The sequence below is a fragment of the Bubalus kerabau genome, chromosome 15, assembly GCF_029407905.1.
Source record: "Bubalus kerabau isolate K-KA32 ecotype Philippines breed swamp buffalo chromosome 15, PCC_UOA_SB_1v2, whole genome shotgun sequence".
Classification (NCBI taxonomy): domain Eukaryota; kingdom Metazoa; phylum Chordata; class Mammalia; order Artiodactyla; family Bovidae; genus Bubalus; species Bubalus kerabau.
The window spans coordinates 37,182,080-37,199,199 of record NC_073638.1 but is presented as its reverse complement, the minus strand read 5'-3'; the positions used below and the strand labels follow the sequence as shown (position 1 = coordinate 37,199,199).

Sequence of the window (17,120 nt, the reverse complement as noted above, 5' to 3'; positions counted from 1 at the left end):
AGCTTAGACTGAGTTATTTTACTTAGTCTAAGTCAAATGGCTGTTTTCTTCAGTCAACTGCCACCTCCCAGTGATAGTTTCTATTGATACAAATTCCAACAACTTGGGTTACTTGATGATCCCATCTTATCCTTTTTGCATATCAAACTTGTAACAATTTAAAACAGCTTAAGGTTATCTTCTTATCTTCAGTGACTACTGCTATTTAGCTAGGTATTCTCCATGTGTATCTATGAGGAGCTGAATTTTTGAACCTATTAAAAAAATTATATTTATCATTGTCAGATTGATAATTCCCTTTATTTATTCAGCTATCTGACTATTCTCCCAAGTTTTTGTCATCTACGAATTTTGACTGGCATGTTAGATACATCTATGTAAGATTCTGAGAAAAAGATGAAATACATTAGGGCTGAGGACAGAACCCTATTACTAAATATCATCATAAATTCCAGAATTTTTTTTATCATGGCACCAACCATAAATACTCTCTTCTATTATCTTTAATTATTGGTACAACAAATAGTCAGTGGACCTATAGGATTGCACTAGAGATTTTTTGTCTATTAATCATAATTTTTCACTTTTAGTATAGATGTTCAGCAAATTTCCATATTTTCCCAATTGCACAATATATCACAATATAATTTGTCGAACACTTAACTGAAAACAATATATAATTGGTCTACAGATAACTCAGTGAAAAAATGGCCACTAGATTTATCTTGAAAGATTTGTCCTAATGGGATCTGACCATCCTGATAGCTCAGTTGGTAAAGAATCCACCTGCAGTGCAGGAGACCCCTGGTTCGATTCCTGGGTCAGGAAAATCCCCTGGAGAAGGGTTAGGCTACTCACTCCAGTATTCTTGGGCTTCCCTTGTGGCTCAGCAGGTAAAGAATCTGCTTGCAATGTGGGAGACCTGGGTTTGATCCCTGGGTTGGGAAGATCCCCTAGAGAAGGCAGCGGCTACCCACTCCAGTATTCTGGCCTAGAGAATTCCATGGACTGTTTAGTCCATGGGATCACAAAGAGTCAGACACAACTGAGTGACTTTCACTCACATCATTACTTATTTCCTAGGCTTTCAAAACTACCAACTTAATAATTATTGTTTTACTAGTAATTGAAGTAGCTCACCTCTAGATTCTAGATCTACCTCTAACTTTTTGGAAAACCGTTCATTCAACAAATATTTATTGAGTGTCCATTGTATGTCAGACAGTGTTCTTGGTGCTAGCAGTATAAGAGTTATCTTTATATGTATTCATTTTGTCTTTAAGCACCTTTCCTTTCATTAAATTTTTTTTAATGATTTTTTTTTAAAAAAAATCACTGGCATAAAGTAGTCTTATCCACTTACTCTCTGTCTTGAAAACTTCTAATATCTTCCTCTGCTTAGCAGCTTTGAGTCCTCTGGTATCTTAGATTCATATTTTTTCTTCCACTTTCTTCCCTTTTTCTCCTTTATCTTCCATATACATATACATGCATATATGTGTGTGTGTGTGTGTGTGTGTGTGTGTGTGTGTATATATATATATATATATATATTTACCCCCTCCCCACCCCTTAACTCTTTCTAGGCATGTAGGCTCCCTTCTCAAATAAAAAATATTGGTGAACAGGGCTATTTTGGTTGATTTTGCTGGAGCTGCCAGATGCTCTCTGGGGATTACATACTTGTTAGCAGTTGCAGGACTGGGGCTAGGATTAAATATTGGAAGTCCCAGGCACTACTTATTATTTATTTATTCTTTATTTGGTCTGCATAGAAGAAGAAAGATAGGAGAAAGGAAATGAAGGTAGTCTTATAAACGGATAGAACCAAAGCTGATGAAGCCAGGATAATCTCACCCCATTAATTCTTAGCATAGTCAGCCATCTCCCTTGATTCTCTACAATCCAAGCTCTTTAACTACCACTTAACAGGATAAACACTTTCCTCCCTGCAGTAGTGTGTGTCAAGGAATAATGGTAATTTACAATACTTGAATCCAAGCAATTAACTCCACAGCATTTTATAAAAACGCAATTATTCTCTAGGAACTCCTGGGCCACTGGCAAAAGAGATGGGCTTGCATACATGGGATGAAGGACTTTTTCTGTTTGTTCCATATCCTTGGCACACTGAACAAGGAGGGTAGGGTTGATTTTCACTTTGGGTGCTTGTGATGAGAGCCACACATTTACAGTGAAGATTTTGGGATTGTTGGCTCATCATGGGTGAATTTCATTAACATTTGCAGCTTTCTGAAAAAGAAAAAATACGCTGCTTTTCTAGAAGCTTTCTGGTTTTTTTCAGTTTTACTCCCAAATTCTCAACCTTCTCACTGGAATAAAATCCACATCCATGTGTGTGTGTGCATATGCACATACGCACACATACATAACACACACACACACACACACACACACACACCCTAGAGCTGTTGGGCTTGGAGAACATCATTAATAATGTAACCAAGTCTGGGTGCTTTTTAAAAGTCTATTTCTTGCTTATAAATAAATGGTAATTTGTTTAAAAGCATCATTACACACAGTGTTCAGCCAGATCCCATGCATTCGATTATTTTAAATAAATGGACCATAAATGGAACAAGTTCTTTCTAATTTACAAATGATAGGAAACATTTTTCAAGAAAAAAAAAAAGGAAAAAGTGTAAAATTTGTTCTTAACTACATCTCATTAATGTGGAACTGTTCAATGACCTGTAAAGATTAAAGAATTAGTGAATTGGTGGAATTATCAGAATGAAAAATCTGTATAATTTTGGTTTCAATTTAAAAATCTACTAAACAGTCTAGCGACTTTAGTCTCGGATATTACTTTTTAATATCAGTTCCTACAAATGCAGTGGCATCAGGATTACAAATGAACTGAATGGGAAGCAACAAATAGTATGTTTAAATTCACAGCACAACAGAAGAGCTAAGTGGGAAGGACAAATTCCTTGGGGAGGGGGGGAGGATGGGTTATGTTTTTTCCAATAAAACAACTGAATACATTTAATTAAGTGACCACTCTGCTAAGTGGAGCAAAAATTAATATACATAAATGCATTTATGTCCAGGCAGGCAGTAGTGCCTTAATTAAGAAGTTGGCTTCAGATGGAGAACCAGAGGCAGAGCTGTTTAACCAACATCTTTAGAACATCTCTTTCCCAAAATGTTTTCCAGAGATCACAAGTAGGAGAAGAGGCAGCAGGAGGGGAGTGGGGAAGTCTTACACACTGGTTATAACTTAAAAGATGTAGCCATCCCAGCTGATGAGAGTCTGCTCATGGGCAAGGTATGGCTTAAGTATCCCCTTCTCCACCCGTTCCTTACCTGCCAACATCAGCCTCCTTTACCTCTCTATAACTCATCCTTGCCAGCAAGGGAGGTCTCTCCTGAGGTCCTTTTCTGCTGCACAACATGCAAACTTTTGTTTTAAATGTTTCCTGCTGGACTATAATCCTTTTGAGGTAATACATTATTTTTAAGGTCCCTCTGTGACCCTCATCATACCAACGTTCAGGTAGAAATACAACGGAATCTGGAATTTCCAATCTGAGATTCCAAACAGACTCACAGATTTTGTGAAGGCAATTTGTGGTTGGCCCTAGCCTCCTGCCCAGGAAAAGAGGGCCTGGGAGAGGTTCCTTAGGGAGAAAATTGGAACATGCTTTAGGAGAGTGGACAGTTGGCGTACGCCATAGGATCTGGGTGTAGTCTGTTGTCCAGCTTTTTGTAGGAGTCAGAACCAAGGGAAGCTTGTCACTCTCAGGAAGTCCAGTGACGTGGTGCTGTGGAACTGGATATGTGTCTGAAGAGCTAAGTTCTGTAACTACAGAGGGGTACATCCTTGTCCCTCATCCTACCAGCTGGAATCAGCCAAGATTTTAGTGCCTGCTGCTGGAAAGATGTCCAGTGGTTTTCCCTAACTAAGGACTCAGGTGACTGTCCAGACTGAGGGGCAAGAAACGTGACAACCCCAAGTTCCGGGTCCTTGCCCCCCCTAACCAGGTGCCCTAAGAAATACATGAGAGGTGGCCCATGCTAGGGCCCTGCTTGAACACACTTTGTGGGAAGGATTCACTCCTCTGCTGAAGGGAAAGAAAGAATGTAGGCCCTTTGCTATGACAGTGACTCTTAGGGATTCTCTTTCCCCATCTGAACTGAGGTATGATTGACAGGTAAAAGTTATATAGATTTAAGGTGTACAACTTGAGTTTTGAACTCTTCCCACACACGGTGGACCATAGGAACATTTTAGGGCAGATAAGGGAATCCTAAAGCCTGGACTGTCACATTCACATTCAAAAGGAGATTGGTTTGGATGTGACTTCCTTCTTCCTAGCCTTCTTGTAATAAACCTAACCCCTTTGGATGTGAGCTTTGCAGCCAGCAGACTGTCATTCTCAGGTATTAAGAACTTGGCTGGGTCAGTTTTCACCACTTGCTTTTGGCTAGTGTTTTAGCTGTGCCCTTTGAAGCTCTAGGTCTTGTCGGTAATATTCTCCTAATTTCCTTGACTATATACCTCTGCCAAGGCAGCAGCCCAGAAACTGTCTCTTGGACACCTTTCACCTGTGCTGGATATTTCCCATGGCCCCTCAATCCACTCACTCTCCCTCCACTCTGTAGGCATATCTCGGAAATCCTGTGGGTTTGGTTCCAGACCAGTGCAATAAAGCAAATATCACAATAAAGTAAGTCACAAATATTTCGGATTCTCAGTGCATATAAAAGTTATGTTTACACTGTAGTCTATTAAGAGTGCAATAGTATTATGTCTAAAAAACGAATGTACCTTAATTAGAAAATACTTCATTGATAAAAATGACAACTCATCGTCTGATAATCCAGGGTTGCCACAAACCTTTATATTTAAAAAATGCAAACATCTTTAAAGTTTAACAAAGCGAAGCACAATAAAATGAGGTATGCCTGTACTCTGTTCTAGGTACAGAGATATTGATCAGGTTCTGGGAGTCTGATCAATCAGAGTGCCTCAATGGATCCTTTGCTTCTGGAGGAAGGACTGAGTTTGGGAGGAACATAGGTTGGTGGGGATGGGAGGGGTTTCTTCTCAGGCCTTTGCCTTCTGGATTATTGTGAGTGGGCCATTTACCACAGCTCTTCTCAGAAGCCCCTCTCCATACAGCTTTTTGATTAATTATTTCCTCCCTTCTCTTCTGGCCCAGAGTTAATAGTGGCTCCCAAGTGCAGTAGCTCTAGAGTACTGTACACACTCTTACAAATATTGATAGTTCTTTTGCTAAACTCATTTTAAATTACCAGATCAGATGTGATACCTCTTTATCAGGTCCCTGATTGAGGCACACTTTCCACTTCATGTATTTTGGTAGTTTTTGTCCAGCCTCACAAACGATGACTATGATGAAGAGGAACCTTGCTTGGACCCTGGATTGCCACATTGGATCTCACGAGAACAGCCAGCTTCCTGCAATTCACTTGGTGTTGTCCATTTTAACACGATGAATAGGCCAGGAATGCTGCTAATATCCTACAATGCACAGGATAGCCCCTCCAAAAAAGAATTATCTAATCCAAACTGTCCAAAGAACAGAGTTTGAAAATCCCTGATCTGTTGCACCTGATCTGTTTGTGCTTGAGGAATTGGAAGAACCTATATTGGTGTTTTGGTGGGGGGGGAAGAAGTGTAAGTTTCTGGGACTCAGAATATTCTGGATGAACACTTTTCTAAGAGAGATCAAAATCAGTATAGCCAGAGCAGTAGTCCAAGGAAATGGCATTGTTAGACCTGAAAGATGAAGGCACTGGGCACTGAATGTCAATGCTACCTAGAGCTGCTTTGATGTGGGGGCCAGAGCCCCAAGCCCAGGCTGAAACCTGCTAGCCTGCTCCCCCCACACTCCTTGGCCTCCACGTACCATTTCCCTCTCATCATGTTCATTTGAGGTTGGAACTTCCTCGAATGTTCATTTGAGGCAGTCGTCTGACTGCCAAGCCCACATTCCTTCCACTGCCTTAGCCTGCCCACTCATAAAGCAAAGAGAAAAGAATTTTGAAGAATGTGTGAAGATGTCTAGTTTTTGTTAACCAGGGAATAGAAGTTCTAGACTAAAGAAAAAAGAACTAGGGGCAAGAAGATCTTTGGAAGATCTAGAAAGAAAAGAGGAAGCAAAGATGCCATTGAATGTAATCAAATGCACTGGGCAAAATGAACATGATCCAGGCTCATGGGGAAATAATACATGGATAGAACTGATATGCTTCCATATCCCAAATTTGTAAAAGTTGCTTTGACATCACAGAAATTCTGCCCTTTCAGCAATGAAGATGTTGCATTTTGAGAACTTCCTCAGTGGATCCCTAGCATCTGCCTGTCCCTGGAGAAAGAATCCTTAGTAATCATGCCCAGGTGGTCAAGAGGAGAGGCTCAGGGACCCAGGAAGAGTTGACCTGGAGGTCAGCATGGGAGACAGTTGCAGTGGAAGACATGTCCACAGATGCATGGCTTCCTCTGAGCACACAAGGGCTTCCAGCATCCTTTGAAATCCGTCAGTGGTCTGTCTGTAATAATTGATGTGCACGGTCCCCTAATCAGGGACCAAAGTCCAATGCCAATTGTTTCTTTTACTTTTTAATGGATTCGAACTCCATACCCGAGCTTAGAAAATCAAAGCACTTCTGGAAGATATTTATTAGCGGCCAAATTATAAAAACACATAGCAAACCTTTAGTTTGCATTACAAGTGTTAATATATGCAGAGCCCCGTGAATAGCTCATCTTTCTGCCTCTCTTGTATCTTAAATTTTTCATTACAAATTTCCAGGGCTTCAAAGTAGACTCTCACAGCCGGCGCCTTTTTTCTCCCTTGCATGACAAAGAGCTGTCAAAAACGGTTCCTGGGCTGGCTAGTTTCTTCCCCTTTTTTCTCTCATCTAAATGTCAAACAACTTAGCTTAAATAAAGCCCAGCATTCTTCGTCTGGTGCTTCTCAAAAGAAAAACACCACCACAGAAGGCATCTACAAAGGCCCTAATTAATGTTTCTCATTGATTTGGTTTTTAGTGTGATGTATTTTATGAAAAAAATATGAATCCAGAAGGCACTCTCATTAAAATCATTAGCGGCTCAACATTGGCTGCAAACAGCCTGGTGCGTGGTTGGGTTTAAGAACCCAGACTTGCGCAAACATACAGACACAGAACTTACACATGCACCTGTGCATGCACGTGACATTCTTTTGTGGTCATGCAGGACACACCTGGGTGTGTATGCATGGAAAATACTGTACAGAATATGCACAAAATACCTGCACACATGTGCATCCATTGATCACTGATGTACAAGTTACACATACAGGTGCCTGACTATTCATGAGGTATACATGCAAGCACACCAACAGGCATGCATCTGATTACCAATGCATGCCCAGAGTGCAGAAGACTGTGCACACTCACACACACAGCACACACATACATGTACACACTGACTATATGCCTATGAATATTCATATTTTGGAAGGAGAAGGGAAGAGTTATATTTCTTGGGATTATATTCCTGGGAGATGTCAAGAAACACCAGCCAATGGTTTCCCCATTACTATATTATCTCTTGTTGAGATATTTGTGATCATTTCTTTTTCAGTTGGCTTCCAAATACCAAAGCTGTTAGAACATATCGGGGACATGTACTTGTCAACCTCTTCTGCTGAGACTTGAGTTTTTTTGGGATGGGCTTTAGTGTTTTCTGGAGCTCTCTCTTCTGAATGGTTTCTGGACTCCTCATGATGGGGTGGAAAAGAGAAGAGAGAGATTTTCAACCTTGATATGGGGGGAGGGAGAGCTCCATGCTTAAAGATTTGGACTCCTTAAATGGCAGCTGTTACCAGTGGTAGTTTTGGGTTGGGAACATCTCACATTTTGTTTCCTTTCTAGAAGTCAGTTCTTGGCTAAACAAACACTGTTTTCATCGCACATCCTATTTTTAAAGTGACCTTTGTGGTTTTCCAGGAGTGGCAATTTTGAAGGGGCTTCCATGATTTATAGAGGGACCTGGAAGACTTTTCTCATACTCACCTCTAGGACATGTGTACTCTCTGCTTTCATTGTGGTTTGTATGGATCTACCCTTTTCTCGTAACGGCCAGGAAGGTGTGAGGGTGGGTAGGAGAGGCTGAGATTATCCCAAAGATTCCTCCTCCTAGTTCAGCCTAGCTGGCTAGAGGTCAGCATTAGAATTTGGGGCCATTGGTTGGGGAACCAGATCCCACATGCCCCTTGGCTAAAAAAGGCATTTTTATTCTCAAGATGCTTTCTCATTGTTTCACGTTTACATATTTCTAACAAGGAGTTTCAGGGAGGAAGTTACTGATCCAAGTCGTAGTTTATCTATTTTCAAAGCCCACGTGTCAAGATATTGTCTTACCCTAAATGATACTTGAAACTTGGACTCAGTTCAGTTCAGTTTAGTTGCTCAGTCGTGTCCGACTCTTTGCGACCCCATGAATCGCAGCACGCCAGGCTTCCCTGTCCATCACCAACTCCCGGAGTTCACTCAGACTCACGTCCATCGAGTCAGTGATGCCATCCAGCCATCTCATCCTCTGTCGTCCCCTTCTCCTCTTGCCCCCAATCCCTCCCAGCATCAGAGTCTTTTCCAATGAGTCAACTCTTCGCATGAGGTGGCCAAAGTACTGGAGTTTCAGCTTTAATATCATTCCTTCCAAAGAAATCCCAGGGCTGATCTCCTTCAGAATGGACTGGTTGGATCTCCTTGCAGTCCAAGGGACTCTCAAGAGTCTTCTCCAACACCACAGTTCAAAAGCATCAATTCTTCCATGCTCAGCCCTCTTCACAGTCCAACTCTCACATCCATACATGACCACTGGAAAAACCATAGCCTTGACTAGACGAACCTTTGTTGGCAAAGTAATGTCGCTGCTTTTGAATATGTTATTTAGGTTGGTCATAACTTTCCTTCCAAGGAGTAAGCGTCTTTTAATTTCATGGCTGCAGTCACCATCTGCAATGATTTTGGAGCCCAAAAAGATAAAGTCTGACACTGTTTCCACTGTTTCCCCATCTATTTCCCATGAAGTGATGGGACCAGATGCCATGATCTTTGCTTTCTGAATGTTGAGCTTTAAGCCAACTTTTTCACTCTCCACTTTCACTTTCATCAAGAGGCTTTTTAGTTCCTCTTCACTTTCTGCCATCAGGGTGGTGTCATCTGCATATCTGAGGTTATTGAGATTTCTCCTGGCAATCTTGATTCCAGCTTGTGCTTCTTCCACTCCAGCGTTTCTCATGATGTACTCTGCATATAAGTTAAATAAACAGGGTGATAATATACAGCCTTGATGTACTCCTTTTCCTATTTGGAACCAGTCTGTTGTTCCATGTCCAGTTCTAACTGTTGCTTCCTGACCTGCATATAGGTTTCTCAAGAGGCAGGTCAAGTGGTCTGGTATTCCCATCTCTTTCAGAATTTTCCACAGTTTATTGTGATCCACACAGTCAAAGGCTTTGGCATAGTCAATAAAGCAGAAATAGATGTTTTTCTGGAACTCTCTTGCTTTTTCAATGAAACTTGGACTAGATGGTGATAAATTGTACAGCAAATCCTCTGAAATGAGACTCTGTGTTTTACCTTTTCCTAGGGTTTTTCCTCTAAGGCCATGGAGAGCCCAGACTTTCTTTCAATGACCCTCTTCTCTCCACCCAGTAACCCCCTACCCAGGATACTGATGGGACCATAGCTGCCTCTCTATACCTTGCATCTCCCTGCAATGAACTGGCTAACCTGAATATAGAAAATGTACAGGGGAGGGGCTTTGTGTTCAAGGAAAATATATAATATCAGAGTTCATGCAAATCTCCTGTTAACTTTCAACTTTCTTTTGAATTTCTTAATGCCTTTTCACCTCTGTAACATGATCAATAGGCTGGTATAGATGTCATTTCTATCTTTCACACTTTAAGGTGTGAATGAATGAGGGATTCCCAAGTTTTTAATTTGGAAGGCAGGAGGAAAACTGTGTTCAGTATTAAGCGTTGCTCTATAATCCATTTTCACCAGACTCTGGGGCTTTGGGTGCTTGCTGGTCATTAACAATATAAGTGATAATTTGCTTCCTATTTAACTAGTGACCAGCGTATACTATGACTCAGAACTCCAGAAAGGAGTAGAAGTGAAGACAACTTTAATCTAAGCATGTATGAACACAAACATTCAGTAGCAACCCATCGAGATAAAATAAGTAATGGCTACTTTAAGCATTAGAAATGGAGTGGGGGCAGGAGGAGTCATGTGCCAAAGCCTCTCCAAGTAATTAAGGCATAGCCTTCATGTTTTGCCATTTGTCAGAACAAAGTAAATATTGGAATCTTAATACGTGCATCCTCTCAGCTAAATGTCCTTCTGTGGCTATTGCTCAAATATTGAAAATACTTGTGTAAGTTCTAGTGCAAAACTGCCACTGGAGTGATTTATGAAGAGACATAACCTGCTGCCTCCCTGAATTCATGCATCCACCATCACAGTTCATATCAATTTTGCTCTGGTCCCCATTAGCAATATTGTCAAAAAAAAAAATCACAGAAAAATAATGACCCTGCAAGCCTAGAAATTTAGATCCGGATATGAGCCGTAAATCTGTATTAATTTAATAGTTAAAGTGCGTTAATGCTTTGTAATATTTTTTCTTTATAGAGAACACAATAGTGAGGTCATCTGTAATAAAGATGTTAATCCTGAGCCACCTGCTAGTTTGTTTTGCCTCTTGGGGCAAGAGGACGTTAATGGATGAAATACGGCCTCAAGCTCCTTAAAATGGTGTTTTATGGCAACCTCTATGCAGGGCCATAAAACACTCAGTCTGAATGATAAAGTATCTCAAGAAGGGATATACACTCTCCATCATGCCTGATCTGACACTAGCTTTGCTTAACTTATCCCCCATCCACAGATATCCATGGAGCTGGGCAGCAAAGGGAGACCAGGAGCTGCCCCAGGGCTCAGAGAGGAGGATGAGCTGTCTGGCCTTCTGGACCAGTGCTTCTAGGGCTTAGGCCTCGGGGGTGGGGGGTGGGGAGGAAGGTGTCCATTTTGTAATCTATTGACTATTTTTCTCCTTGGCCCTTTGGTTCAGGAAAACAATCTATTGTCCCATCATTGGATCTCTGGGCAGGTTTTGTCATATGCACAAGACAAAAAGAAAAAAACAAACAAAAAAACAAGTCAGCCCCACGTAGAGCCTTCTCATTCTCCTTTTAATACTCAAATTTCTTCCTTCCTTTTGGTTTGAAACAGGCCCCTGACACACCTATTCAGATAATGTCAGTCTCCAGTTGGGAAACATTTGCTATCTTCCTAGGACCTACAGAATTAGGGGTAATCAATTCATCTTGGCATTCAAGGTTCTTGGACCACAGCAGAACATAGTATGGATGCAGGCCACTTGCAGTTTATCAAGGGGCTGGCATTCAAGGAATGGCTTTAGGCGCAGGTGGGAAGTCCTAAGGGAACTGACTCCTGGTGGTCCTGGAGAGGGAGAGGCTGAGCTATCTAGAAGGTTAGTGTTAACAAACTCTCAGAATCTTTGTTACACAGACTCACTCATCAGTAATTGAGGGTAGCAGGGCAGGAGTACAACCCTTAGGTAAAAGGATGAAATCTATATATTAGGAAGTTCTAGAAAGAAGCCCAAGTGATTCACATGCAAGTGAGAGGCAGGCACAGGAGAACATGCTGCTTTCTCCCTCAATATATTCTCCCTGATGAGAGGAGAGCATGAGAAACCCCTGCCAGCTGACATCTTGGTAGAATGCTCCTCAGTGTTGATCTAGTAGAGTGAGGGCAAAAATAGTATTTTTCAGAGAGGACGAATGGTTTGAGATCCACATAGGGGCACAGGACAGTAGCACTGCCTCTAACTACATACTCATTTTCTAGTTGTGACCAATTTGCAAGGACAATATAGTCCATAGTTGCTGTATGCACATTTGGAACACATAGGCTGGCCCAAAGGCTTCCCTGGTAGCTCAGATAGTAAAGAATCTGCCTGCAATGCAGGAGACCTGGCTTCTATCCCTGGGTTGGAGGATCCCCTGGAGAAGGGAATGGCTACCCATTCCAGTATTCTTGCCTGGAGAATCCAATGGACAGAGGAACCTGGTGGGCTGCAGTCCATGGGGTTGCAAAGAGTCAGACGCAATTGAACAGCTAACACTTTCACTAATACTAGGCTGGCCTCAAGTGGATTCAGGCTGCATATCTGTGGTCATATCTCCTCTGAATAGCTGAGGAATCGTATCTGAGCCCCAAGACTAACTAGCTGGATGTGCACGGGTGAGAAACTACAGGTGATGATTCTCCCCAGTTTAGTTCTCTTTACCTTTGTTTTTAAAGTCTGTCAACAGCTTGGTTGGTAAGTATTTCTTAACTACTATAACACAGGACAGTGTGGGCACAACTTTTCTCTTGACCTTTATTTATTTTAACTACTATTTATTGTTCATTGACTTGCTAAGCCCATCAAAAATATTATCTCATTAATCCTGAAAATAATACTTTATGTAAATTGCTATTGTTAATCTCTTTACTAAGGAGGACCATGAGGACAAGGAGGTGACTGAAATCACCTAAGATCACAAAACTAGTCAGTGGCAGAGTTAGGATTCCATCCTAGGTCTGCCTGATTCCAGTGCCTGTGATCAGAACCACTGGCTGCACCATTTCCCATGATATCCTATGGTCAATGATCAGTGTGTCTATTGAATGAAATAGCATCAGGGACAATGGCTGTACTACCTCCCACAGTGTCCTATGTGGGTATTGAATGAAATAATATCAGTGACAATTGACAGGTAGCAAAGCCAGAGTTAACAGATTAACACATCAAGCAGACTTTAATTTTTTTTTTTTTTTTTTTGCCTTTTGGCATGTGAAATTTCCCTGTCCATAGATGGAACCCATGCCTCCTGCATTGGAAGGGTGGAGTCTTACCACTAGACCACAGGGGAAGTCCTTAGACTCTTTCTTTCCTATGTGCCTCTTCCCCAGGTCTGAATCTCTTCTGTGTCAGTTTTGAGGATTTGAACAGATCTCTGGAGTAGTGTTGACTTTCTTTTTGCCTCTTTTCTTTCTTCCTCTCCAAGGAAAACAGCCTCTGGTTGCATCGATTACATATTCACTCCTAAATATCAGCTCAGCTCCAGGCTTACTGTGATCAGATGGCTTTATATCATTTTTTCAAGGACCAGAGAGGCCTGGAGTGTCCAGTGTCCACCTTACTAACTCAGCTTTCTTGGCAGCCACAAGAAGAGACTGATTTCTGGAGTCCCTGGGCTGCTGAATTTGGGGGAAAGGCCTGTGGGGATGAACACTTACTGAGTATTATTCTGTGTCAGATACTACATTAAGGTCTTAGTTATTAACCTGATCTTCATCCTAAACATGAGTATTCTGTCCCTATTTTATGATGATTTAATCACCTGTCAGAGGTCACCTAGAGCAATGGAGCAGTAGAGTTAATTTGATTTGACCTTAAAGCACAGGTTTTTCACACACCATGTAAGGAAATTTGGAATAAACAAGAAAGATAACTGGATGTATCCAAAGGAAAAAGTATGCATTATTTAGAGCACACTTGTTTGAGGTTTATCTGAATTTAGCCTTTCATGGTTTTCTAAATATTGTCTAGTGTAAGTTGTAGAGATGCATATAAATTCTCTCCAGTGTTAGTTTACTTGATTATCCTCCTCAATTCCTCAAAAAAAATTAACATCTATTTATAAATTCATTTAAATAATCCTTTACTCCATATCAATTTATGGTTCTTTGATTTCCCCTTTGAACAGATGGTATCGTCTTTTCCAATTCTTTCTTTAACACATGTCCATATTATATTTTTATGTATATAAGAAAGTCATGATATTGCCTTTTTTAGAATATTATCTTCTAATAGCTATGTGGCCCAAAGATAGGGTTCAGGATAGGAGGGCTACCCACCAGCCCAGTCTGTGCCCAGCTGGATTTTGTAAATTTAGAGCAGACAAAGGGAATTAAGTGATAAGATGACCCATCATCTTGATCATCCAAGCTGGGCTAGATAGCCTAGTTATTGATTAAAGGAATCACATACCACTGCTATTTATAAATCCAGGGCTCCAAAGAGAATGTTTGTTTTTCCTGCTTTTAATTATTGAACACGAGATGCCAGTGTTGTTTTGCCAACAGCGGCACAATAGGTCTCTAATGAAACTCACTGAGCTACTAATAATTAAACCATCAGGCAGAAGTAACCAGCGCAGAGATATCAATTAACATTCTTCAATAATCACTCTTTTGTTTTGATTGTTTTAAGGAAAACCGTTTTTGATGTTATTTCTTCAAATTTATCACATACAACTTCCACCTCTGATGAAACTGAAGTCAGATATTTCACAGTTCAACTCATCGTTCTTCTACTAACTACAGGATGAATCAGTTCACTTTTCTGAGACTGAATCCTTTAACATGGAAAGAGGAACTGATAGCAATTACTTGGAAGAATTATTATGAGGCTAAAATAGGGTGATATAAGTGTAAGTGTTGAATTTGTGCTTATTTGTGCTTAGCATGTAACAGTGGTTTAGCAATTTTTAGTTTTTTTTCCTTCCTTCCCACTTTTCTTTCTTTCCTTTCTCCTTTCCTCCCTTCCTATCTTCCTTTTTTCATCTTCTAGTCTGTTTTCATAAGCCTACTAGTCTCTTTAGAGATCCCTACAAGTATCTCAGATTGTGTATCCATACTCTTATCTTTGTAATTACATGTTAGCCAGGACCCCTGACAAAGGATGGGGCTAGACATCTTGGTATGTGCCCAGGATTCTGACAACAGATAATACTGGTCCAGTGGTAAATAATTCTGGAACTTGATTAAGACAATTAGATTCTCTAATATTGAGACTCTGTATGAAAAGAAAAAGACTGGTGGTGGGGTCAGGGCAAGAGCTGGTACCAAGGCAAACCAAAGGCAGTATTATCTGTCACTGTGATGGGATAACGGGAATTGTGATATCAAGGGAAAGCCATGAGTTTGAGAGACAAACTTAAGTAGTGATGAGAAACCATATAGACAGAGAGAGAAAAAAAGACACAAAAACCTGCCAGATGAATTTTTGGCTTCTATGAAGCCTAGTTGTAGTTCCTTTAAATGTTCCTTTGCTAAAGCAAATTTTAAAAATTCCCTGATTTTACAAACCAGGTACTCTGAGAATGGGTCAAAGACAAAGAAGGGTAATGGGAAGGAGGCATTTTATTCAAGGGTATGAAGACTGCAAAATGACAGGAAAAAACGTCATCCCTGTAAGGGTGGTCTGGCGAACATGGACGTAGGAGTAGGTGGCAGATTCTAGATGTAGAATGCCTGAAGCTGGCACCTAGGACCGCTTTACTCATTTACAAAGAGCAAGGGCAATGGCAATTGGGAAGTGGTGTGCCAGGCATTCTTAGCTCACTGCCTCTGGTGTGTGAGGGGGTGGGGGGAGGCAGCCTCTCTTCATAGAGGCTGGAAGGCTCAGATGGCACCTTCCTTAGGGAGGTTAGAGAAAGGCCGTTCCTAGTTTTAAGCTTTTAGTTATCTCTAAACTCATTTTTTTTTTCAGGCATCTGTTAATGGTTAATTGGGGTGAGGACAGACAAATGATGTCTGAGAGAGAGGCATCAGTGAGGGAAAGAAGACACTGATGGGATGGAGGCATGTCAAACTTTGCCTAGTTTACAATTTAGGGAAGAGCGCTTTCCTGACTTGCCACTAATTAAATTAAATACTACCAGCTCTATTGAGTTCAACAAACCCTTACTGAATGCCCCAAATTTGCAAAGCATGATGCTACGTGCAGTGGGGAACATGGGGATGATTCTCAGTTCTCATAAAAGGATGGGACATGCTCACAAATGACTCTTACATGGGGCAGAATATTGCCAAGAGTGATAGAGGACCTGATTAAAAAAGGAAAATTATACCACGTTTGTGGGGGCTTCATGGAGAAGGTGAGTTATGCATGCGTGGTCAATCATTCAGTCGTGTCCAACTCTTTGTGACTCTATCGACTGTAGCCTGCCAGGCTCTTCTGTCCATGGGATTTTTCCAGGCAAGAATACTGAAGTGGGTTGCCATTTCCTTCTCCAGGGGATCTTCCCTTCCTGACACAGGATTGAATCAGCGTCTCCTGCGTCTCCTGCTTTGGTGGGCAGATTCTTTACCACTGAGCCACCTGGGAAGCTAAGGTGAATTATAGATGACTTTTGAAGGGTAGGTGGTGGTCTGACAGGTGCCAATGGGAGAATATAGAAAAGTATTCCAGGAGAGGGAAACATCATGTGGAAAAGTATTAAGACAGAAAACATGGCAATGTTTGGAATGCAGGAGTAATTCTTCGAGTGGAGTAATAAGAGTATAGACCATGATAAAATTGGCCTGTTGTGGATCATTAATGCCTATAAGAGAAATTTGTTCTCAAGCTGGCAGGCAAAAGGAAGCCTTCTCTGAGTAGTGAGCAATGCAATTAGAGGTGAAATTTAGGAAAATTAATTGAGCATCTCAATATAGGACAGGTTGAGAATGGAAGAGACTTAATGCAAGGGAGCCAAATAGATGGAGCAAGTGTTTCCAAAGTGGTACAAGAAGCCTTGGTGGTGGCGACGGTGGGGAGATGAGAGCGTGAAGTCAGGGCCCATCCTTGATCCAACCAGAGCCATCAGAGCAGCTGAGCTTTGCAGAATTTTTTAAAATGGTAGTCAGAATAGAATTGTATTCACACAGTGATTTGTCAACTGCAACAACAACAAAAATTAAAGCAAAAACAAAAAACCTCAAGAATTCTAGATGAGGAGAAAGGATACTGGCTGGCTTCCTTGGCAGTTCCATGGGGCTAGAGTCTAAATTCTTGTTCCCAAACTCATTAGTGACATAATCTTAATCTTTTTGGCCTTCATTTTCTCATTCATAAAAATTGGATACTAAGAGCTACCTCATGATGTTGTTACAAGGATTAAATATATGATGTATGGAAACGTTCCCACTGCTGCTGCTGCTGCTGCTAAGTCGCTTCAGTCGTGTCCGACTCTGTGGGACCCCATAGACGGCAGCCCACCAGG

General features: G+C 41.2%; 1 long non-coding RNA gene across 2 annotated transcripts in view; it reads left to right on the top strand.

Moving 5' to 3' along the window:
• The window catches only part of LOC129628904 (uncharacterized), a 57,321-nt gene that overhangs the window by 15,363 nt on the left and 24,838 nt on the right, over nt 1-17,120 (top strand). The window lies entirely within an intron of this gene.